The sequence below is a fragment of the Molossus molossus genome, unplaced genomic scaffold (genome assembly GCF_014108415.1).
Source record: "Molossus molossus isolate mMolMol1 unplaced genomic scaffold, mMolMol1.p scaffold_m16_p_20, whole genome shotgun sequence".
NCBI classification, from domain to species: domain Eukaryota; kingdom Metazoa; phylum Chordata; class Mammalia; order Chiroptera; family Molossidae; genus Molossus; species Molossus molossus.
Window position 1 is genome coordinate 33,648,309 of NW_023425356.1, and position 23,788 is coordinate 33,672,096.

The 23,788-nt window shown below is 55.2% G+C and overlaps 1 long non-coding RNA gene across 6 annotated transcripts in view; it reads right to left on the reverse strand.

Moving 5' to 3' along the window:
- Positions 1–7,630: 7,630 nt before the first annotated feature.
- The window catches only part of LOC118636932, a 65,187-nt gene continuing 49,029 nt past the window's right edge, over positions 7,631–23,788 (reverse strand). For 4 of the 6 annotated variants that reach the window (XR_004960857.1, XR_004960852.1, XR_004960855.1 and 1 more), the window contains 2 exons: positions 18,717–20,212; positions 7,631–9,215 (listed from right to left, as the gene is read on the reverse strand). This is a non-coding gene — a long non-coding RNA (uncharacterized LOC118636932). The remainder of the gene's footprint in view (positions 9,216–18,716; positions 20,213–23,788) is intronic. The other 2 variants (XR_004960854.1, XR_004960853.1) reach the window with 2 other exon arrangements.

Here is a 23,788-nt window from a genome sequence, read left to right on the forward strand (position 1 = left end):
CTAGAGGGCTTTTCTCAAAGCTCCCCAAATGCTTCTAATATGCAGCTAAGGGTGAGAACCTCGGCATTAGTGACTCAGTTGTATGGTCCATTTCTACATAGAAACTTACAAAGACCCGAGGCAAAGGTTTATATTCACTTATGAAATTTTATTTTTTATTAAATCAGCCTAGTAAAGAAATCATGCCCTGGCCGGTTTGGCTCAGCGGTTGGAGCTTCGGCCTGCGGTACAGAGAGACCCGGGTTCGGTTCCCGCTAAGGGCACGTGCCTCAGTTGCAGTTTGTCCCCGGCCCTGGTTGGTCATGCGGGTGGCGGCCACTTGATGTGTCCCTTTCACGTCGATGTTTCTCTCTCTGTCTCTTCCTCTCCCTCCCACTCTATCTGAAGAAAAAATGGAAAAGTGTCCTCGGGTGAGGATAAAAAAAAAAGAAATCAGAAAATGCCTAAGACTTGAATTAAGGTCTTGGTGCCTGGCTAACCAAACAAAATTATCTGTGGTTTAAAAATACAGGAAGCAATCTTTCTAATACCAACACTGGATGAAAATGAGGTTAACTATAAATAAAGCATTTTATCAAATTTCATTTGGCTTTAACTTGAGGTTGTTTTTGGTAAATCCTCACCTGAGGATATTTTTCCATTTATTTTCAGACAGAGTGGGGGGGGGTTGGGGAGAGAGAAAGAAACATCGACATGAGAGGGACACATCAACTGGCTGCCCCTACACGACCCAACCAGGGCCAGGGACCAACCAAAACCAAGGTACGTGCCCTTGACCAGAACTGAACCCATGACTATTCGGTCTGCCAGCCAACGCCCTAACCCCTGAGCCAAACTGGTCAGGGCTGAGGTTATTTTTTAAAAACTTGTGTATTCATATAAAATATACAGGAAGAACATTCAAGATGGCTAACAAGTGTTCTGGGGGAACTGTGAAGAGAACTGTATCAGGAGGAATTTGCATTTGCACTGTTAAAGCAGATTTTAGGTTTAAGGGAAGTGGCAACTCTGGTGTTCTAAAATTTAGTAATGCCTGACAGCTAATATTGTAACTCAGAATGAACTTTTTTACATATTTTAAGAATTTGCATATTTTTACTCAAAAGCAGGATTTAACCTAGTGTACTGACTTCCTGAAATCATGCAAAATTGAGTTACTGTGCTCGTTTTTTCCCCCTAAGCTACATTGCTTTCGTCAGTTCCAGGCTCATCCAGGAAAGCTGACCCCAAAATGAAGCCGTCAGTCTCTGTGAATCACAGCACTGCTGCCCCCGTGTGGAGGCATGTGATAACTCCTTCCTTAACCCTTCAAACTCCTGATTCAGAGGGTTCCGTCGTTAATTACCATAGCCCTTTGTCATTTTCCTTTGGATCTCGTATTGACTAGCTCTTTTCTGGTTTCCTTTTATAAAATTAACATTTTTAAAATGTCTAAACGCTGTCCCTTGTTGTTTAATATGATGGAAGTACAACATTAGGGTTTGTGGACCGTAAACTGTTTTTTCCTTCCCTCTCGTTCACATACCAGCCTAACGTGACTAAACTACCGTAAGCATAGACCACGCTGAGAAAGTTTTCCAGCCTGATTCCTGACTTGCTAACCCAAGAACACCTGCGTAGGGGTAGGAACACTGATATTAGCAGGTGGAGCCACTTACGGTTATGTTACTTTTATGTAGCTTTTAAAAAAGTGAATTATTGTATGTTGCAGTGGCAAGCCTTGTACCAAATATCAGAAACAACAGCTCTGCTATCCTAGGACTTATGGCTTGTTGTTTCCTTGAGAATTTTGGAGACTACTGTCATTTAGATGAGCACTTACTTATGGTGTTCGAGGTAAATGATTGGTCATTGATCACCTACCATCATCTGAAAAGGCTCTAGGAAAATACTCCTTCAATTTGCTTTCGACAGGGGACTCAATTATGAGTCTTTGGCTAGGATCCCGTAGAACCCTGCTTCTTGAATTTTAGTATAGGCGAATCACAAGGTGATCTTGTTAAAACGAAGATTCTGATTCAACAGGCCCTGGGGGTGGGGTGGGGGGGCTGTGTCTGCATTTCTGAGTTCCACCTGCTGTATGTGGTAGGCTATATAATGGCAGTGTTACCTGTATGGCAACGATCTTTGGAGAAGAGATCTTAGATGGGGAAATTTTCTTGGATTATCCAGGCGGGGCCCTAAATGTAATCACAATCTCTTTATAAGAGGAAGGCAGGGGAGATTTACTCTAGCAAAAGGCAATGTGGCCACTCAAGCAAAATGCTGCTGGCTTGGGTGGAGGCTGGAGGCTGGAGGGTGGAGGGCGGAGGAAGGAGCCGCAAAGCAAAGGATGCAGCTCTAGGAGCTGGAAAGGTCAAGGAAACGGATTCTCTCCTCGTCCCCTGGCAGGAGCGTGGCCCTGCCCATACCTTGATTTCAACCCAGTGAAGCAGATTTCAGACTTATGACCCCCCAGAACTAAAAGAATAAACGTGTGTTGTTTTGAGACACTTTGTGAATGTCTGTGTCCCTCCAAAATTCCTGGACTAAATCTTAACCCCTAAGGTGATGGAATTAGAAGGTGGGGCCACTGGGAAGTTATTAGGCCATGAGGGCTGAGGCTTCACAAATGGGATGAATGTCCCTAGAAAGGAAACCCGAGGAAGTCCCACCACCCTCTGCCCTGTGAACTTACAGCTGGAAGGCTCTGTCCGTGAACCAGGAAGCTGGCTCTCACCAGACCCCCGACACTGCCACGCCCTTGGACTTCCCAGATCTTGTAGAACCGAGAGGACTACCTTTCTGTTATTGGCTGTCTGGGCTGTAGGAGTTTTCAGAGGCCCAGGTTGTTGTGATTTGTTACCACGACCACAGGAAACAAAACTCCAATGCTAAGGGTCCTCAGAACACAGAGTAGCAAAGCCTGTTAGAAGCAGGGCCGCAGAGGGTTCTCAGCCCGGCTACACATCAGAATCACCTGGATGAGTTTAAAACACACGACAAAAAGCAACGTCCAGGTCCCCTTCCGGGAAGAGTTAGGCCACAACCTGTAAGGGTGGAGGCCAAGAATCACTCCTGTCAAGGCTCCTGGGGTGTATCTGATCAGAAGGTAGGGTGCAGTTGTCACATTAGAATAAATCCCTAATATAACTGTGTTCAAGGAAGACTCTTAAGCTCCCCCCAAATATGGACACACTAGTTTGCCTGGTACCCCCTCCACGAAGCTATCCGCCAGCTTCTCAGTGAGGCCCGAGACAACCTCCCGTGAAGAATTACCAGGTCCAGGACTTCGTTTCACCGAAACCGTGTTCAGATCTGCTGTCTCAGGCTTCAGAACTCAGCCTTTATTTCCACAGCTGGAACCCACGGCCAGCGCAGCCTGTACGAGCCCTGCGTGTGCTTCCTGCCCTGTGTCCTGCCACAGCGAACCCGTGGTCCAGCTGGCTACGCGGGGCCCACAGCACAGCATGGCTCGAAAACCAGGCGCAAGGTGTGCAAGACAGACATGCTGCTCGCTTCCGACGTTAGGACGTGGTCATCAGGGCCTGCGATCAGAATCCATGTGGTTTGATCCCCCCTCACCCCAAATACTTAGGCTGGAGCTTGGGACTCAGTACACGGGGCAAAAAATGTTCAATTTGTGCCCTGGCCAGTTTGGCTCAGTGGTTAGAGCGTCGGCCTGCGGTCCGGAGAGACCCGGGTTCGGTTCCCGCTAAGGGCACGTACTTAGGTTGCAGTTTGTCCCCGGCCCTGGTTGGTCGTGCAGGTGGTGGCCATTCGATGTGTCCCTTCACGTCGATGTTTCTCTCTCTCTCTCCCTTCCTCTCTCTCCCTCCCACTCTATCTGTACAAAAAATGGAAAAATATCCTCAGGTGAGGATAAAAAAAAAAAAAAATGTTCAATTTGTTACAACCGACCCAAAGCTCTTCGACCCGGAGGCACTAAGGTAGCCGACCTCGGCAGGGAAGTGAATACAACGGTGTCGGGTCTTAACTCTTCCCACCACCAGCTCCTGGGGATCAGAGCGTGGGATCTTCCGTCAACAGCCTCAGTAGCCCGGGAGCTGCAGTCGGGGTGAATCACATTCACAGGGGAGTCTCCCCAGGAGATGCGTCACCCCCCCACCAGGCTGGGCAGCCATCTGGGAGCAGCAGCTTCCCGGGTGGGTGACTTACCACCACTCACTGGGAACCACTGGCGTGAAGGGAAAGCACTGCAGGTCCTTCACAGGGGGCCAGGCATGTTCCGTGCCAAAGGCTCAATCTAGCAAGGACCAGCCCTGCGACCCGAAGACCCCGCAGGCTTCACCCCCACTGTCAAACCCGGCTAATTTCTGAATGCCTTCACGAACTCCTTCCCGTCCTCCGGGGTTGACAGAAACTGAGAACCAAGAGAAGAACTCCGGCATCACTTTTTTTTAAAAAATAATTTTTTTCTCCTTCATAGATTTTAGAGAGGGAGAGGGAGAAATAGAAACATCGATGGGAGAGGACATCGATTGGCTGCTTCTTGCATGTCCCCCACTGGAAATTTGGCCCACAACCTGGACATGTGCCCTGACCAGGAATTGAACCGGCGACCTCTTGGTGACCGGGTTGATGCTCACTGAGCCACACCGGCCGGACCGCCTGCATCGCTTATAATGTAAGCGAAACCATCAGGCTGCTCCCGTGCTGGGAATCAAGGCTGTGCCCCACTGGGGTCCAGGCTGGCTTCCCCATCCGTAGCAGCCTCCCTAACCCGGGTGATCAACATTTCTGTCATCTTTTCTCTCATGTTATTTCTTGCCTCCTGGAATTCCATTTTTGTCTTAAGGGGCTTCATTGCTGTCTGTCTGCTGTACCCTACTTTGTAATGTAGGTGAGACTGGCCCAGGAAATTAACGTTTCAGGTCCCCACTTCTCATCATCACAGAAGTGCGAGTGGAAAACAATGAAAAACAAAGACATGATACACCGATACAGGAAAATATTTATTAAGTTCGGACGCGTGAATCGTCTCTTCTTAACAGAAAGGTAAGTCAACAAGCAGCCAATTTATAGAATCCACCACATGTCAGTGAAAGGTAACTGAGGACCTGACAAAATTACAGTGATCTGTTTTTTAAAAGTCTAACTCATCTCCTACCTCTGCAATAAAGGATAAGTGCAGTTAAAGAAGTTAGCAGGAAAAAGTGTGGCCTTCCTTCTCCACTCTGCCCATCCATCCTCCGGGAAAGCACAGGCTGCGGCTGAGCAGACTTGGCACGAGGCTTCGAGGCTGCTGCTTTTCCCCCTACATCATAACCGATTTCAAATGGTGCTAGACAAAAACAGACTCTGAACACCAGGAGAAATCGGTCAGCCTGTGTAAGAGATGGGTCCGGTGATGCTCCTGGGGTCCTGCACCTTGCAGGTCTGATACCAGCTGCATGGCACGTGCAGCTGAATGTTCCAGGACCTGGGAGCAGGCGGACAGCGCCGATGGGGACGCCACTGTTCTCTGGGTGCACAGCCCTCGCCCCTTCCCTGTTCCAAGTACTCAATCCAGCAGTGCCTGTCACCGCGCTCAAAGGCCCTGCCAACAGGTGAGTATCACCACCTCCGCCCCTGCTCAAACCCCTGTCTTCAAACACAACCCCCTTCCCACACAGTTACCCCCAAACCCAACCGATATACTCAAGGGTGTGCTCTGCTTTTCAAGTTTGCTTCTGTCTTGTCGCGGCTCAGGTGGCAGGAGGAGGGGCCATTCCCCCGAGCAGCAGCTCCTCCTCCGCTGGCCCTTGGCTGTGCTGCAATTCTTACTCCTAAAACACTGATTTCAAATGGTGCTAGATACAAAGATGGAAAAATCTAAGCCACCATGTGAAACCAGCTTCCAGAAGAAGAGGATCTCACTGAAGAAAAAAGGGAGATGCGCCCAGAAGCCCCGGCCTCGGTCCCCAGGAGATGTCTTCTGGCAGTTCCGCTCGTGGTGGCACGTAAGATCACCGTCCACCGGACTGGCAGAGGGGACTGCTCCTCAGGCCGCTCAAGGAGCACACGAGTCAGGCCGACGCTTCACAGAGACGCAGCAGGACAAAATCCACGGACTCTGCATTAACGGGTTTGATTCCACTAGTCCCTACACACCGTCACACACAGGATGAGATAAAATAGCCAACGCTGTTATTAACACACATTTCTACCTCCATGCCGCCCTGCACTGGTGAGCTAGACGCAGTGTGCAAAAGGCTTTCTGATACTGTCTCACCTCATCAGGAAACCACCCGTGTCTGCCTGGGAGGCTCTGGCTGCTACACAAGGTGACTTTCACCTGGGCCATGGCAACCCTTCCATGTGCCCTCCTCAGGAAGAACACGGGCTGCACCTTCCCAAACGTAAGCGTCACAACAGTGGCACTCTTACCCTCTGGTGTGACACAGAAAACGGGTGTCCTAAAACTGTATTAAATAGATAACCCTCTAACACAGGTTTCGTGCTGTGCTGTTTTCAAAACTTGCCTGAAAATAAGATTTGCAAACTGTGTTTCAGTTAGATTTCCCATCTCCTCAGTGCACCATCTCCTTTGGCTGCACTTCCCTGAGACCACAACCAAGAGGAGGAGGAGGCAGGTCGAAGCGGCGTCCCTCAGGTTCCCCACCAATCCTGTAGGCCTCTACAGAGAGGCTCATCTTTTTTATGGCTCCTGAAATAATGGGGTGTCCTGCTCAGGGAAGAGGAGGAGGTAACGTTTGAACCCGAGCTGTACTTTTTAACCCTCACAACCATCATCTGAAGCAGGTGCTATTCCCGTTTTTTGCAGAAGCAACGTCTCCTTAACGTGGTTCAATCATATGTCCACAGTCCCAGGACTAATAAACGATTCGATCCCAGATCTAACCCTAAAGTCTGTTCCCGCCCCTCTGCTGCCGGCTCCATAGCGGTGCCTCATCTCCTTCCGCTGCTGAACTTAACTGCGAGCAAGATGGGGCGATCAGGGAGCGGGGGATGGGGAGTGGGGGGGTTCCCAGGCACTGTCTCCACGTGGAAGTGGAAGGTCACTGACGCACAGCGCGTCAGCCCGGGAGGCAGGCGCACCCCGTTCTGCAAGGGGCCGGCGGCTGGGCAGCTTGCTTGGCTCTCCTACCCTGCTGGCGCCTTTGCTGGGGCCCAGAGCAGGGCTGCGCGGTGGGGAGGAGCCTCCCCATACTGCTGTGAAGGCTCCGGAGTGACTGACACCAGCACCAGGCGCCGCAGCCCGCGGGGCTCTGCAAGGCCTCACGCAGCTGGGGAGCTGGGGGGCTCTGCCCGGCTCTGAGTGAGGACACTTGCAGTCAACAGCGGTTAACTGTTGGGCTTTTAAGGGCAGGAGTGAGTGTTCAATGACAGTCATCACCACGGGGTCAGAATCTTATAAAATGAAGAGATCTACGTTGGGCAATTCTCAGCTTTTGTGCTTTTCACTTCTGCCCAACTCCTCTTCCTTAGCAACTTCCGGTTGCCATCTCCAGAGAACCCTTTCCTGAGATGTCACAAAGTCACCCTTCAGTGAACCGGACAGCACCCTCCCTCTGCAGACACCGTCCCTTCTTTCTGGAACATTCTCCAGCCGCTCTCCCGCTGCTACCACCTGTCAACGCCCCCCTCCCCCAAAGCCCCTCCCCCACAAATCCAGGTGGTGCTCCTTCAGATCTCATTCTCAGGGGAGGTCCCCCCGCCCCACCTCAGCCCAGCTTTCAGCTAAGTCACCACCTCCCAGCATCTACTTCTGACCCTTCAGAACACACTTGTGTCATCTGATCATCGGGGTGATTAATTAATGTCTCTCCGGCTACCCAGGAGACGCCAGCCAGGAGTTCAGAGGGGGCTGCACCCAGCACCGAGGACCTAGGGGACACCAGCCAGAGTGTGGGCTCCAACTTCTCAGTCCCACAATCCTCTCAGTTCTCTGGAAGAAGAGATAAAAAAAGAAGTCATTAACAATGCATCACTGTGAACACTCTGAAAGAGGAAGAGGGGAGAGAGAGTAATCTTAGTACCCGAACCTTCTGCCCTTCCAATCCTGCTGGATCAAACGGTGTGTTCAGGTCTCAACTTTCCCCCCGGAACCAGCCTCTCTCCCGAGCCTGCTGAGCAGTGACTCACCGGAAATGAGCGGCTGGTTTTGTGCCCAAGTGGGATGTCGTGGAGGTTTGCTGAGGGCTGCAGGGGGCCTGCTCGCCCGGCACCCGCTGAGCACCGGGGTCTGTGAGAAGGTGGCCCAGGAACGCTCCACCTGCTGAGGGCTCTGCTGTCACCTGCAGGTGGCAGGGCCCTCCCACCTTGGCCTAATGGCCCCAAACACACTGGTCAGGGGACAGGGAAGGAAAGCGCCCACCCAGAGGAGCGGGCTTGTCACTCGGGAGGTGCCACGGTGCAGAAAGGGAGCCACTGCAGCCCAGGGCACTTCTGCACCCACATTCTGTGTGCAGGGCTGTCCACCCCACCGCGCCCGGAACACTCCTCGGCCTGGCAGAGACCTGAGCGTGGAGGAAAGGTCACCACCAGTGAATCAGAACCCAGTGGCTGTACTTCCTGCTCGGCCCCGACTGCGACAGGTCCCTGGCCTGGGCCCCAGAGGGTTCCTCTGACCGCTGGCGCAGATGGGTCGCCGCGTGTTCCCATGCTCTGAAGGCTCGGCGGGAACCTTGGGCCAGAGAAGCGGCGACAGCGTGCGGCCGAAGCCGAGCGACCCGCAGAGGCCACGCTTTGTCTGAAGGCACGCAAACTCAGGCGCGTTACGAAACAACTGTTCAGGCCAGACGGAAACATCTGAGGGCCCAGCACGACTCATGGCCGTGGGTTCAGGACAGTCCGGAGAGCTCCTACTTCGGCCCCAAGAGCTCCTACTTCATTCTGTGAGGGGGGCTGTGTCTTTCAAAGTCCTAAAAATCCTATGCCCAGCATGGCGCCCCCAAAATAACATGGGCGGAAAATGGGAAGGGGAGGCATCCTCGTATATGAAATCCATAACCAAATCCACGGAACAAACAGAGATTCACCCCCAGGGACCTAATGCTGCTGATCTGTTCTGTGCAGCCACGATGTGTTCAAACCCTGAACGCTGAGAAGGTTCTTGGAGGCAGCAGCTTCTCCCTCCCAACAGGGCTGGGTGCTGAGTCACAGCTACTTACATGACTGACGCAAGTTCCAGCCAGCGCGGGGGAGGGGTGCCGGAGGCAGAGCCCAGCTCAGGCTTCTTCCTGCCACTGGGAATGCTGGTTTCGGGGCTCCTGGCGTGAGGAAGAGTTGAGTCATCTTGGTGAGAGAGGGGCCTGGGGAAGGCCCTTCAGAAAAAGGGGAACGGTCTGCCCTCCAGACAGCCCCAGACCATTGTATGTATGAACTGGGAGGCCCGGCCCAGCTTCCTGTCACTCCCTGTGCTAGCCCGGGCCCTGTGTCCTGGGCATTTCATCTCGAGCTGTCGGGTGAGGCCTCTGCCAACTAGCTGTGGTTAATGAATCAGAGGAAAGGGCAATAAAATGAAGAGCATGGGTCTGGGGGCCTGGGGTGAGGCGGCCATGGAGATGGTTCTCTCTTTCGGGCAGCCTGTCCCCCGGAGGAGGGCTCGGCACCCAGGGACCCCCACACTTCCCAGGCCTCAGATCCAAGGAAGGAAGAACGTGCTCCAGACCCCTGGCGCCTCTGAGATGCCACTGAGGAGGCAGAGTAGGGCCCTGTGTCAGCAATTCCGTCCGCCCCGCCCCCCCAGGCCAGATATGGAACCAGGCTCCCAGGCAGCAGCTTTCCACAAAGGTGGGCTCTCTGTCCCTCCCTTGACACCCCCAGCAAGAACCTGGGTCTGGAAATCTCCCACTCAGTACAGGGCTGGAGGGGAAGATGCTCCATGGCTACCTTGCCTTGGGGTGCAGCGGGGTGTGGGCAGCAGCAGGAGGCAGTGGGGAGCACAGGGAAGGAGGGGGCAGGGGTGAGGGCCAGAGCAGGCTGTCTCCATGTCCCCAGAGAAAGGCTCAGCTGGGGCCCAGGAGGACGGCGCAGCTCCGAGCCAGTGCCTTCACGGGGCAAGGGAGCAGCCTGCCCCCCGGCACACAAACAGCGCCCACCCCAGGTGCCAGCTCCAAACCAACGCGGGTCCAAAGGAAAATCACCAGATAACCTCTGGGACCCAGTAAAGATGGACTAAGAAGCGAGACTTCAGTCTCAGGTAAAATCTAACTGGAGGTCAAGGGAGCGAGGCCCCAGGGCCCAGCTTCCCCACCCCCGGCAGAGGAGCTGCAGACAGTGTCCCGTGGGCGCCCCACTCACAGGACCTCAGGCCTGCCCGGGGAGAAGCGGTCCTGTCTCCTAGAGGCCCTCCCTCCGCAAGCCCAGCCCGGCAGCACCGCCGCCCTGCTCCTGAAGGGACAGCAGCCTCTCCACACATCGGGCATCCTCCCCGGACCAGCTCCCAGGAGCAAGGCTCTGGCCAGCCAGCCGGCCGGCGGCACCAGGAAGCCCCGGGCATACCCACTAACCTCTGAGTGGCGGCTCTACCCAGTACCTGGGCACACACCTGGCTGAGCACATGGACAGGGGCACACCCTGGGACATGGTTCCACTTCCCTAGTTGGAGGGAGGGAGGCTGGGCAGACAGAGGGTAGGTCCAGAGTCCAAAGCCAACTCGGAGCACCTTCCGCTCCTGCTTCCCCTGAAGCTGGCCAGGCTGGTAGCTGTGCCCACATTGCTAGGCCAGCGTCATTCTGTTATCACGGCCTCTGTCTGCCAGTCTCAGAACCTGGAACAGTGAGTGGTGGGAGGAGGCAGGAGAAGGGGAGGGAGGGGAGGGAGCAACGGGAGGAGAGGGTGGGAGGGGTGGAGGGAGGGGTGGGGGTGGAGGAGGAAGTTTCACAGTCTAGTGCATTCCCATCAGATCAGAGAACCGGGGAACACATACAACTTCCCCTTTTCAAGAGCTCCTCTGACCCCACTTTTGTTTCGGTTCCTTCCTCTGGACTGAGGATGGCATGGCTGGTGGGCTAGGCAGGGGCAGCGCCCAGGTACCCAGCCAACTGGGCTCCTGCCCGGCTCCATCGAGGCCTGGCAGCCTCCCTCGCTGTTACCCAGCATGCCCTTCTCCTTGTCAGGGAGGCCTCGCCCTCTTGTTTTCCAAGTTTTATAACAGTATTGTTTGTTGTCCAGCAGATTAAATTCTTTTGGAGACTGGGGGGGGGGGGGCGGTTTGAGGGAGAGCGAGGAGAAAAAAGAGAGAGGGAGAAAAAATACAAGTAACCTCCATTAGGGTGAAAAAGTAAATGAGTTCCTTCCTGAACAGAGTTCACCTGTGTCGAGAGGCCGATGGCCAGAAGCCTATGTTCCCTTCCTCTCTGGCCCTGTCCCCTCCTCACCGAACGGGGGCACATGTGGTCTCAGACTTTCAAGGCTGTTACTCAGAGTTCAAGCTGAAAAGAAGAAACAGCTAAAGTGTTTGGGGGGTTCATGCTTGAGCACCCCCTACCCCAAAGAGGTGGCCTGCCGTGGGCTGAGCTGGTCCTTGCAAAGAACCCCTGGATTCTCGTCTCCTCGGGTTGGGGTGACCAGGTGGGCACGGGGAGGGCCTATCAGCATCCACCCCACCACAGAGATGGTTCATCTCTGCAGTGAGCTTGTGGTCTGTTCATATTCAAAAATAAAATAATACACTGAATTATGTCAGAGACACGAAAAGATCTGTAATCACCCCCCCACACACACACCAAATAATAACATAAATGCATGGAAAATACTCCTGCTTACTTAAGGAATGAGTGAGAGTGAAACAGGAAAGAAAGAAGACAGAAAGTCAGTATAAAATAAGCACAATCTTACAGACAGGAGGGCCCACTGGAATGTCCCCAACCTGTGAGGCCCTTCGAAGCTCCCCCTGCAGGTGTAATGACAAAAGGACCTATGGTTCTCCCTATCTAACACGACCCCCATTCAGCCACCATCTGGCTGAGTTCAGACTTCGGGTTCCCTCTGAATAGTAAGCCCGCTGGAACACACACCTGTGCCTTCAGCACAGCGGTAATGCCAGCCAGGTCCCCGAGCTGGGGCCCTGCCCGAGATCCTCCTCTTCTACCTCCCACCTTTCCCCAGCAAACCCTGTCGGCCCGCCTCCTGCCCCAGCCCCACATCCTCAGGGCCTCACGAAGGTCCCAAGGGCTGCAGGGCCTCAGGGTGGTGGAGGTGGTCTTACACAGACGGCTGAGAGCAGCCCAGGGCTCTCTCCTGACAGGGAGGACAGGAACAGGCCTTTGTCCTTTTGTCACTTGCAGAAGTCCCAGCCCCACAGGGCCAGTTCCAGAGGGGAACCAGTGAAGCTCCGGCCAGATGCTCACTCGCCCTCGAAGACCCGAGGGTGCCGTCCCTGCGCTCACTCTGGATCCCAACACCCACACCGCATGGTCCCAGGCAGCCTCACAGTCCCAGAGACCCGGGGCTGGGAAGACATCCAGTCTCCCCCTCAGACCGAGAGGCCCCATTGTTCCTTGGGAGCCCTCAGCAAAGGGGGTGCCACCGTTCTCCCTGTCGCCTAGCCGAATCCTCCTCCCGGTGCAGGTCAGCCATCCTTCCCCTCCTCCAGGGGAACAGAAAGAACTGGGATCAAGGGGACAAACCGCCACATGTGACTTTCTAGAAGGTTCTATCCACCAGAGCAAACCCCTGGTGGATTCCCCATCACAGGGCTTCTCTCCAGGCTGAGGCTGGACTCAGGGGCCACAGCTGGACAGACACACGCACGTTGCCCCGTCCAATCCTAAGCCTTCTTCCAGGAACACCTGCAGATCAAGCCTGAACCACCATGGCTGAATAAGGTGAATAAAGACAAACGCTTCTCTTCCCCTCATACAAGCTCTGGGTCCGTCCAACTGAAGACCACTCACAGGGCCGCGGCCAGGACATGCCGCCCCTGCCCCGCCTCGGCCCCTGCATAGAGTGGGGTGTCGTGCTCTCTATTCAGGGAGCACGGACGCCCGAGCGTTCTCTGACCTGCCTTCCTCCCCACGGGTAGGTCTGCCTCTTCAGGTCAGCGGTGAAGCGAACACTCACGGCCGAAGCCAGCGTGTCTGGTGTCTCCCCTCTCATTGCACGACTCTTCCAGCAGGCACCGTGCGGTAACCAGCCAACAGGGAACACTCAGCGCGTGTGGGTGCCGCGCAGAGCTCTGGGCCACCGCACAAGCCTGCGGAAAACGTCTCAGAGGTCCCACGACACGGCCTCCTTGCTAAGAGACCGCGAGGTCGGAACAGGCCTGCACGCGCAACCACCAAGTGCCACACAGCTGTGTCAGATGGCGCGGGGAATGGCTGGCTTCCCAGCAGAGAAGGGCCAGCTGGTTTTCACACGGGCTCCGAGGAGCTGAGAGAATCAGACAGGAGAGCCCAGCTATTCTGAGAAGGGACCTACAGCCTCCAGAGATCAAGTTAACTGCCGAGACCACTCCCCGCCCCTGCCCCTGTCCCACTGGTCAGTGGGAAGAACACAACTAGAACCCAAGGAAATGGCAACTGGAGTCAAGGGACCTGGGTGGGGGGTCCACATTAAGCAGGTACCAGCAATTAGACCTTGGCAGGGCTCTCTGGCTCAGTTTCATCAACTCCAGGGATTACGCCACCTACCCTCGCAGGGGTGTGTGGGGACCAAATGAGCTGGAAAATGTGGAAGGAGCTGTGAGCATCACATGGTGCGTGTGAGACCCTGGCTGCTATCAGCTCCTCTTCTGCCGGAGTCCCAGCCCCGATCCCTGTTCACTCCATCATTCTGGGGAGAGGGTAGTGGGCTCAGAGTGATGAAGCCCAGAGCAGTGTCGAGTAAACAGGGAGTATCTTGGAGAAATGTAGCTATTTTTAAAGCTCTGCATTCTGGCCCGGCTCATGAGGCTCAGTGGTTTAGTGTCAAGTCATGTACCAAGAGGTCGCTGATTCGATTCCCGGGCAGGGCACATGCCCAGGTTGTGGGCCCGATCCCCAGTCGGGGGCATGCAGGAGGTGGCCAATCGATGTTTCTATCTCCCTCTCTCTCTAAAATCAATAAAGAAAAAAAAAAAGCTCTGCATTCTGGTGAGTGGGCTGCACAGTGTGCCGTCAGCCCCGGGCTCCTGCCCACGCAGCCTGAGGAACAGTGGACACTGGGGACAGGGGCTACCCTGCAGAAGCTAGGCCAGGGTCCCAGCCCTCCTGGCCCCAGGCGGGCCTTGCACAACAGCCTGGAGGACCTGGCTTTCCTGCATGCGTGTTATTTTCGTTACCTTTTAACTAGTGACCCAAGATTAAAACGCCAAAATGGAGCTGGTGGCTCTGAGATATTTTTGTTTTTGTTTTCTTCTTCTCTCTTTTTAAATAGAAGGGCTTAAACAACCACACGAGAACAGAGGCTAAATATAAAGGAACGTTCCCGACAGCAAGAGGCACAGACCCTGAAGAGACGTCTCAGGGAAGGTACAGCACAGGACGCCCAGGACCTGCAGTCCCGGGTTCTCTCCAGGACTCGGTGCCAGAAAGGACAGTATACTTTTCCTAGAGCGCAGCCCCCACTGCTGGCCTGGCTCTAGGCACGCCTCTTGTCACCTGGAGAACCCTCAAAAATCACCTTCACATAACCTCCAGCCCCTTCCCACTTACTTCTGGGCCAGGGGGTCCTTTGAAAATTGCCTCCATCCACCTGCCCTAATGAACAGCAACAGTGTGTCTTCTGGAAGCAGGATTGCAGCGGATCACGGGTCTTCAAGCTCCCTCCCCTCTTCTGTAACTCAGGCCTCATTTTCCTCGCCCCGACCTTCCGGCTAAGAATCACCTCCGCGAACACCCAGGGAGCTCCCGTGTCCGAGTTGCCAGGAACCTCCAAAAAGATTCTTTTTCAACCTTCTCATTTTCCAGGTAATGAAAGTGAGTCCCAAAGAGGCCAAGTAGGTGAGTTTTCACCCAGGGAGCCCAGGCCTGCTGAGGCCCACCTTCCCTGAGCCCGACCACCAGGACCCCTGCTGCACCCTGCAACACCAGACCCCGGCAGCAGGTGGCAGTCTTGGTGGTTGAGGGAGGCAGGTATGACCGTGGGGCGAGGAGGGAAGCAGCACTCACGTGGCCTGACTCATGTGGGCTGGCGACTGATCCACTTCTCCATAAACAAGTCCTGCCGTGGAGCTGCACGCACTGGAAATATCCCTCCCACGTCTCTGGCCACAACCTGCCTCAGTCTCTCAAGACACAACGTGTGTCCAAGCATCTACAACACAAGGCGACTTCTCGTCCCTGACCCCCCACCTGCCCCTGCCCTATCGCGACAATCTCGGGATCACGTGTGCTGGCAGGAGAGGCTGGGCACTGAGTGCTGCCTCCTCCGGGCACATACTTTACCAGTGACTCGACAGAGCCTTAATCTGAGTGTTCCTCTGTGCTGTGTGGACAAGAAGGGCATGGTGACCAGGCTGAGGTAGGACACCAGCTGGCACCTGCTGAGGGTAGGAGACGAAGGCCAAGAGCAGTCAGGGCCAGTGGAAAAAAACCCAGTCTGCTGGGGACCAAAGGCCTGACGCCTACGGCCACCTCGGTCCAGAGCCACTGCAAGCTCCTCCGAGCTACGCGGACCTTGGATGATATTTCTAGGTGTTAGAAAAGAGAGGGGTTGGCATCTCTGTCGAGTCTGACTCCGGAGGCCCGATCACTGCGGCTTCCCCGTGTGGCCGAGGTCCTCCAGGCTCCTGAATTCCCTCCCTGACCAACATCTGGAACCCCCTTCTTATGCATGGGTGTCCTCCTTTTCCACAATGCCTGCTTCCTATGTCTTCTCATTCTGTTTGTTGCTGTCTATGGCCTCTCCCACCCTGGAACGTGGCTGAGCTCTGTCCCCCAGCACCTAAAGCAGTCCCTGGCACAAGGCGGGGGCTGGGCCCAGATCTGTGGAAGGAACGTGTTTGCAGGCGCTGCCCCGCCTGTCCACGGATACCCCAGAGAACCTTCCTGTGCCCTGCCGCCCCCAGGGGGCGTGGCATAGCCGACCCGGGGACTGTGAAGTCCCCTGGGGCATCCTGCCTTTCGCTCTGTTTCACATTGGTTCTCCTGGCTGCCTCGCCTCCGAGGGTCTTAGCTCAGAGCAAACAGTGGTGTTGGAAGTGCCTGGGTTTAAATCGCAATGACCCCGCTGACCAAGTATGTGACCTTGGTTAAGTCATTTGATAATCACAGCTTCTTCCACCCTCAAAGGGAAGTCACACCTCCTTCGCATGGCTGGTCCGACGGTGAAATCAGGTGAGCAGAGGGGGCTCATAACGAAGGTTCGTTTCCCTTTCCCTGGTCTCAACCAGGAGCCCTGGCGCCCATCTCGGGCTTCAGGCCTCATGATGGATCCCGATCTGGGCTCCACGCACGCACACCCACTCTGGGCCACGCAGGCAGCCACAGCCGACACCGGATACACCCTCCTGCACCCTCCTGGCCTCAATCTTGTGGTCAGGCAATGCACAGCCGTCTCCCCACATCTTTCTCCATCCTCTTCCCCCACTCCCCCCCTGCCCGGCCCAGCACGACGGTATCAGGTTCTGCACAGCCTCGGGGCCTGGAGGTGCCCCCTGGCCCTCTCAGCCCACAAGCAGCTCCCGTGCAAGGAGCCAGCGAGAAACCAAGCCCCGTCTCTGCTTTGCTCACAGACACAGGTCCCAGGAAAGAGAAGAGAGAGGAGGGCCTCGCGTGCACTGCCGGCTTGTGGAAGGGCAGCGTGTCTTACATATCTCACAGGCAGGCACCGTGCCCAAAGAAGTGACCGGCACAAGGTACAGATCCTCTCTAAGGCCGTGGCTGCTGCCGCAGGGGCACTGGTGCCCGGGGACGGAGCCAAGACATGCATTAAACAATTCACAGCCCTGACCAGACCAGAATTCAATGGAATCGACAAGGTGCTGACCAATCAGGTCCCCGGGCAGGGCCCCGCCCCCCACGCCTGCCGGCCAAGCCACACCACCACAGGTCTAGCGCCACCAGCTCTGTTAACCTCTGCTGGACCCAGATGGAAAGGCCCCACCCTGCCTCCTGGCTTCCAGACCACAAGGATCCAAAGGTCAAGAAAGAAGTGCCAGATATGCCCAGCTGCCCCCCTGCTCGGGAGGTGTCAACTGTTCAGCCAGCCTGACTTGCGACACATAACGCCCTGTGTCGTATCAGTAGAAGCCAGGCTGGTGAGCGGGGAGGAACGAACCAGGTGAGGAACACAAATAGGAATGTCAACAGGGAAGCTCCAGTCCCAATTCCGCAACCATCAGAAGTGACAGGAACAACTGTGTCACAAGGAGCAAAAACAACGGCCCCTCAGCTTCCCGTCCAGGTCGTCCCAGTCTGGACAAAGGCAGGGCTATGAATGAGCGGCGGTCACCCAGAGCCAGGCCCAGGGATGCACCGCACAGGCGAGCGCGGAGGCTCTGGCGCACGGCCAGCAGCTCCATCTGGCTCCGGCCCCACAGCCAGCGCTGGCCATGCTCGGCCGGCGCATCTTGAGGGACTTGGCCTGCTCCTCTTCATCTCCCCAGCTGCACCAAAGTTGATCCCTCCTCTTTATTCATGTTCCAGAGCCAACACCCCTCGCCATCCCTTGCTACATTAGTGCTGCGGGGGGGAGGGGGGGGCGCTGAGACATGTCAAATTCCTTGAAGGAAGAGACACGGACTCGTCCAAACAGCCCTGGATTCCTCAGTCGGCGAGGATCTCAGGCTGCTCAGAGCCAATTCCCAGATTCATCTCAGATGGGAAGAGGCCTGAAACCCCGTGTGGCAGAACTGGCTCGACTTCTCCGGAGAGCGTTGGGAAGGCAGCGGGGTGCGGAAGAGACAGAAGCAGAGCGGTGGGATCCCACAGGTGCCTCCTGACATTAGCCAAGAGCATCATAAAATGACATAGCACCCCTCCTTTTATCTTTAAACCCCAGACAAATCTGTTCTCGGCTCATTCCAACCAGCCCTATCGGCCCAGGACGGTGCAGGAATCCACCTGTCGGAGAGGTTTCTCGGTGACATGGCAAGAGCCTCGAGTCTGCTTTCCGAATCGTCTCCGTAATGCGACAGACCTCCCCAGTTTTGCAGGCCGCCGTCATTTTTAATCACCGTTGCTATTATCATCAAGTGAGGCAGAGAAAAATCATTTCTACATCAACTGCCTACAGATGCTTTGCAATGGCTTATTGGTCCAGGAATTTTTGTTTTTTAAGGCGAAGGCAATAATAGCCTAGAGGAAGAAAGTGATTCACTACAAAAAAAATAGGGAAAGAGCCCCAACGTCTACTGCCCAGACCACAGTCTGAAGCCTAAACTACAGCCCTAGACGAGGGCCAGCAAGGCTAAAGGTGTCTGAAGGAAGAGAGGACATCCCCTGAGATGACACAGGGAAGAGGACACCCCAGGCCCAGGCAGGTTCCCCAGACCTGACGGGTTAAACCCAGAATCTCAGGCCAGATGTTAGGGGCCAAGGACAGTGCCCAGTCAGTGACCTGGAGGCCCATCTGCTCTGCCAACTACCACTCCCAGCACCCTCCCCAGCTCTCTCCCAACATCCTCGCGGCCCGGTCACTTCGGCTGGCCACCCTTCCTCAGTATCTGCTGGTTACTAACCCCATTCACAGAAAAACCAGCAGGAAGAGAATAAAGGAAGAGCAATTGTGTGGGAGACTGTGAGTTGAGGCATTTACGGATTCCTCAGTGAATGAGGAAAATGGTCTCCATGGGAAAAGAAGGGGTTTGGGGAAAACGAGAAAGGGGCAGCCCACACCTGACTTACCTGGGAGGCAGGGCAGGGATTACACGGTATTTTCCATGCTGCATCTGGTTTCCATGAAGCAGCCTGGTGATGAGTCACTGACAAGACCGGTCATCTGTCACATCAATCAGCACTCGGTCACAGACCCGCGGAGTGCTGGCTGAGCAGTGCCTATGAGGGAGAAGGCAGATATCCAGCCCACTCTGCATAGACCACCCAGCATGACATGCTCAGTCACGAGCCAGCTCTCCTGAGGACAGCTGGCACCTCTGCCTAGTAAAGGCACATTTTCAGAAACGCCAAAGGGGGCTGAGGGCAGGGAGCCCACAAAGCTCCCGGATGGATACTGGAGCTCAGTCTGCCCTCATACATCCTAAAGAAAATAAAGAAAGGAGGAGGATGGGGAGAAGGAAGGCAGGGAAGACAAGAGGTCCAAAAGAAGGAAAAGGGAGGTCAGAAGACATCCTTAGGCAAAGCAAGGCAAACAGGAAACCCGGAAGACAGAGCGGAGGCTGGACTGTGCCACGGGGCACACTGTGCCTTCAGCCACGGGTCGCACTGTGCCTTCAGCCACATGGTGCGCCCAGTCCCTCCTGTTCCCCATCCAGAGCCCAAATCCATCGAGGTTGTCAGCCCCTCCCACATCAGTGCCCTCATCCATATGACCTTTGTGTCTATCAGCATCTGATCTGGGGGAAAGAAAGCTTGGCAGCCCTGAATTAGACACAGGCGTGTGTGAGCACGTGCACACACACGTGCACGCACACACACACACACACACACCCCTCCCAGAATGAAAGGCCCCTCAGAGATGTCTCACTCTCTAGGTTCTGATTCTCTGATAGAAGTACTCCTCTCCCACGGGGGAGGGCAGACACGTCCGATAAGAATTGCTTAGCAGAATGCTATATATAGTCTAGGTTCCAACCGGCCTAGAGATTTGGAGCTAGAACTTGGCAGAGAACCATGCTAGATGCTGGCAAGGCCCAGCCTCCCTCAGCCAGCCAACTGAGCCTCACCTCCCTGTTGGGGGCAGTGAGGGCACACAGGGTCCTGCCATTTGCCCATTAACACTCTGCACTGAGCGACACGGGCTTTTGGCTCTATTTTAGGGAAAAGCAACTTCTCCTGAATGTGAGGGGGCTGAACACCAAGTTCTAGCATCTCTACAGCTCTCTGGCAGCATGAGAAAAACAATCTAGTCCTCTCTTCTGGAGGACCAAGGGTGGGGGTGTGCAGGGACAGAATGGAGAAGGCACAGCAGCCGGCTGGGGTCAATAAACATCTATCCACTTCCGATGTTTGAAGGAACAAAAGAATACAGACAAATACTTACTGCACAGAGCCAGGCTGCCAGGCACCTCTCTCTCCCTTTTTTTTGGTTCCCAATAAATGCAAAGGGGCATACATTATCTCACAGTATGACGGCTGTCTTCTGCATACCAGCACCCTCCTCAGCTGGGCGGAGTCTCCAAGGGGTTGTCACTTACTCAGGGAGTTAAACTCCTCTGAGTTCTCTGTGGGAAAGAAGCAAAAGGAAGATACGTGGGCTCAGTTCACAGGGCCAACTGCAAGCAATTCATTGTGCAGGCTACCATCAGGGTCCCCGCTGGGTTATGCCGTGGCCCCGGGAGCAGGCCCTCAGCTGCTGCTCACCGTCCAGAAGCATGACGGAAGCATGACACTGCTCAGCCCATCGCCCTGGGGAAGACCAGTACCCGTGGGCACGGGGTGCTGTCATGGAGAGCCTGTCCATCAGCTCGTTCAGAAAACAACCCCAAGGGGCGACAGAGCTGTCTGAAGTGCAGAACTGGGGCTCTCATCATACACACAGCGTTTGGACAAAGAAATAGGAGACTCAAAGGATCCAACACCCACATATATATAATGTTTTTTAGGTCAAGTTGCTCTGTATTCAGGCTCAAAGAGACATGACACACAGGAGCTGGTGCAGCCTGCATGCTCTGGGTGGGGACGGCTGGCTCCATCCCTTGCCCTGGCCAACTGTCCGCTGTGACCTCGGTCAGGTCTCCCTGCTCCCTCAGGCTCCCAAGGGCCCAAAGCCACTCCTACCAGAGATCCCCAGTGAGTCAGGCCAGGAGGTCTCTGTGGAAAGGAGGAGGTGCTCAGCCACAAATGTTAGTAGCATCATCTATGGGAATGCGTGAGACTGAAAAATGGAACACAGGGAAAGGAGGCAGGGAGCTCCCGGGCCAGGCTGACCCTCATCCCCACCCACAAGTTGTTTGCGCCTCTGCCCTGGGACACTGGAGGGAGAAGAGAGAAAGTAAAGCCAGATGCTGGGGATCATGGTTTGGCCACAATTCAGTGGCAGTGGCGCTCCATGTTCTCTCCTGCTCCCAAGAAGGCACGGTTGGGCGGGGCCTGGCAGGTGGGCAGGGCCTGGGGGAATGTCACATGCATTTGGCGCAATGCTGCAGATTCAAGAAACGCCTAGAACCTGAGCCGCCATGATACACACGCATCGGCAGGAACTCAAGGTCCACCATTTCGCCTACGAAGGACGTGAGAGCCCTGGCCGGTTTGGCTCAGTGGTTAGAGCGTCAGCCTGCGGACCAGAGAGTCCCGGGTTCAGTTCCCGTTAGGGGCACGTACCAAAAAAAAAAAAAAGAAGGACATGAGGACGATGAAGGGGAGAAGACAAGCTTTGATTTGGGACTACAGGAAGGCGGAGGCTGAAGCAGGCTGCCCAAGAACCGGGTTCCAGCTTAAGGCCGGAGATGTGTACCCACCATCATTACACAGTGCCAGCCGAGGAGAGCACTTGCCCATGGGGTCCCGGCGCGCCCCTGCTAGGCCCTCCCCTACCCTAAGGAGAAACCTGCCTCTGTCCAAGGCAATGAGCCCCAGTGAGGAATCCCCAAGGGCCCTGGTAAGATGTCTCTCGTTTGGGACTAGAGAGAAGCTCAAGAAGCAACCCTGTTTGCCAAGTTCATCTAAAAATACAAACAGCTGCATTTTCTTTTCAGATTCTAAAATTCCAGGGTCCACAGAATTCGAATCACCTGGTGTCTCCCCACCCCACCCCTATATTCAACAGTGGGCTTCTGGTTGCCAAGCCCTTGCTGAAAATGACCCTAGCCTGGGGGTCAGCTCAGAGCCCCAACAAGCTGTTTCTGCTTTCATGTTGACAGAATGTCCTGGCCACTCAGCTGAGCGCTCCATCTTCCTGCTCCCAACACACTGAGTCATCATCCAGAGAGGAAAAAAACAACAAAGCAGCCGTCACCAGGGTCCCCACTGCCGTCGGCTGACGACTCGCGGGGCTGTCGTCACTCTCCGCTCTGCAGCCCCAGAACTGGTGACGAGGGGCTGCAGGGGGCCCCGCTCCCCTCCACCGATGCACAGTGTCAGGAAGCAGGCTGCCACTGCTGTGAGGAGAGAAGGGAAACCAACCTGGCATTAAAAGGCTCCCAGGAAGGCACCCGGTTAACCCTCAGCCTGCCACCACCAGGCCTCCCGGCCCCCTCTGTTCCCATGGCGTCTTTCTGATGCAGGAGTTAGAGGGTATTGACTGTAGGTGGGGCAAAGACACCACCTGGCAGGTTTCAGGTGCGTGCTGCCCGGTGACCTCCTCCCCTGCCCCTGCTTCTGATGCCAGTGAAGGCACACAAGCTCCCCTTCCCCCCATTTCTCCTCGAGCCCGGTCAACTGCTGTGTTCCCTCCTGAAAAACAACTGGGCAGGGGGAAGGGAGACACACTTTCTGTTGGGAACCTATTTGCGTGGAAAAATAGTAGGCATTTCTGTGTCGTCACAGTGGCTCCATTTCACTGACTGAGGACATTAAGACTTAGAAAGATGAAATGATTTGTCTCCCACCGCCCAGCGAAGACACGGCAGCGTCGGATGCAAGCCTGCGTCTGTCCAAGTGCAGGGTCCTGCTCCCTGCCTCCCACGGTCTCCACTCTGCACTGGGTTACGGACCTTATTTCTGCTCGGAAGATACCATAACCCACCCGACCTCCACCTCCTCTTCCAAGAGGAAAGCCACCAGGATAACTGAAGTCTGTCAATCCGTCCATTCTAGCCACACAAGAAGTTAGCATCAGGAGTGAAACTGGCCACCAAGGGACAGTAAAAGTTAAGGAGGCAGCAGCGAGGGTGGTATGGGACAGCTAAGTGTCCCAGACCTTGAGTGCAAAAACATCGGCCACCCAAACTCCCACAGTGCATCAGGAATTACAAAATTCCTTAAATAGACACGTTTTGGGGCTCTACCTCGTTAAGAGGCATTTTGCAGACACGGAGGCTTGAGAGAGAAAAAAACGCAAAGGCTTTGAGAGACCAGGGTTCTGACCATGATCAGAATACTTACCAGACACGGAACTCTCCTCGCTGGGCTGTGGTAACAAATAAATAAAATCGCCACTTGGCAGAGCGTGACGTGGCACCTGGCGGACAGAGAGCACCCACTGGGCATGTGTGAGCTCACAATCTAATAGGCAGCATAAGACTCATCCACAAAAGGCAATAACAACGGAAGGAGCATAAAGGAGGGATGAAGCCCACGGGGGTTCGGCCGAAGGGGACGGGGTGGTTCTGCGGACCCCTGCTTGGGAAGTGAAGTCAGCAGGAGAGGTCCAGGGAGGGCACTGCTGCGGGTGGGTGGCCTTGGGAAATGCCACTCGTGGAAACAGAGGTGGGCAAGGCAGGAAAAGGAAGCCACCTGGTTCTGTTAGAATACATGGTCCACCCAGGGAAACTCGGAGGAGCAAGACTGCCCCGGAACTCAGGCTAGTGGCAGACAGGCCTCGGCAGCAAGCGAGGGGAAGGGCTCTTCCTCTGGAAATGGTGAGAAACCATTTTAAATCCTGGGCAGGGCAGACAAGATGGCCGGAGGACGAGGGGCAGAGGACGGGCAGAGGGAGCCACAGGCCTGGCCATAGCTGGAACCTCGGCACTGGCAGGGGGCGTGAGCGCCAACTGGGAGGAAACACCACACCATGGCAGGGCCATCAGGACAGACAGACAGACCCTGGACCCCACCCCCAGCCCCGTGGGGAGACTGCAGGAAGCAGACCTTTTGGGGGAACACCAACCACAGATCCGACACGTCTGAGATGAGCTGCC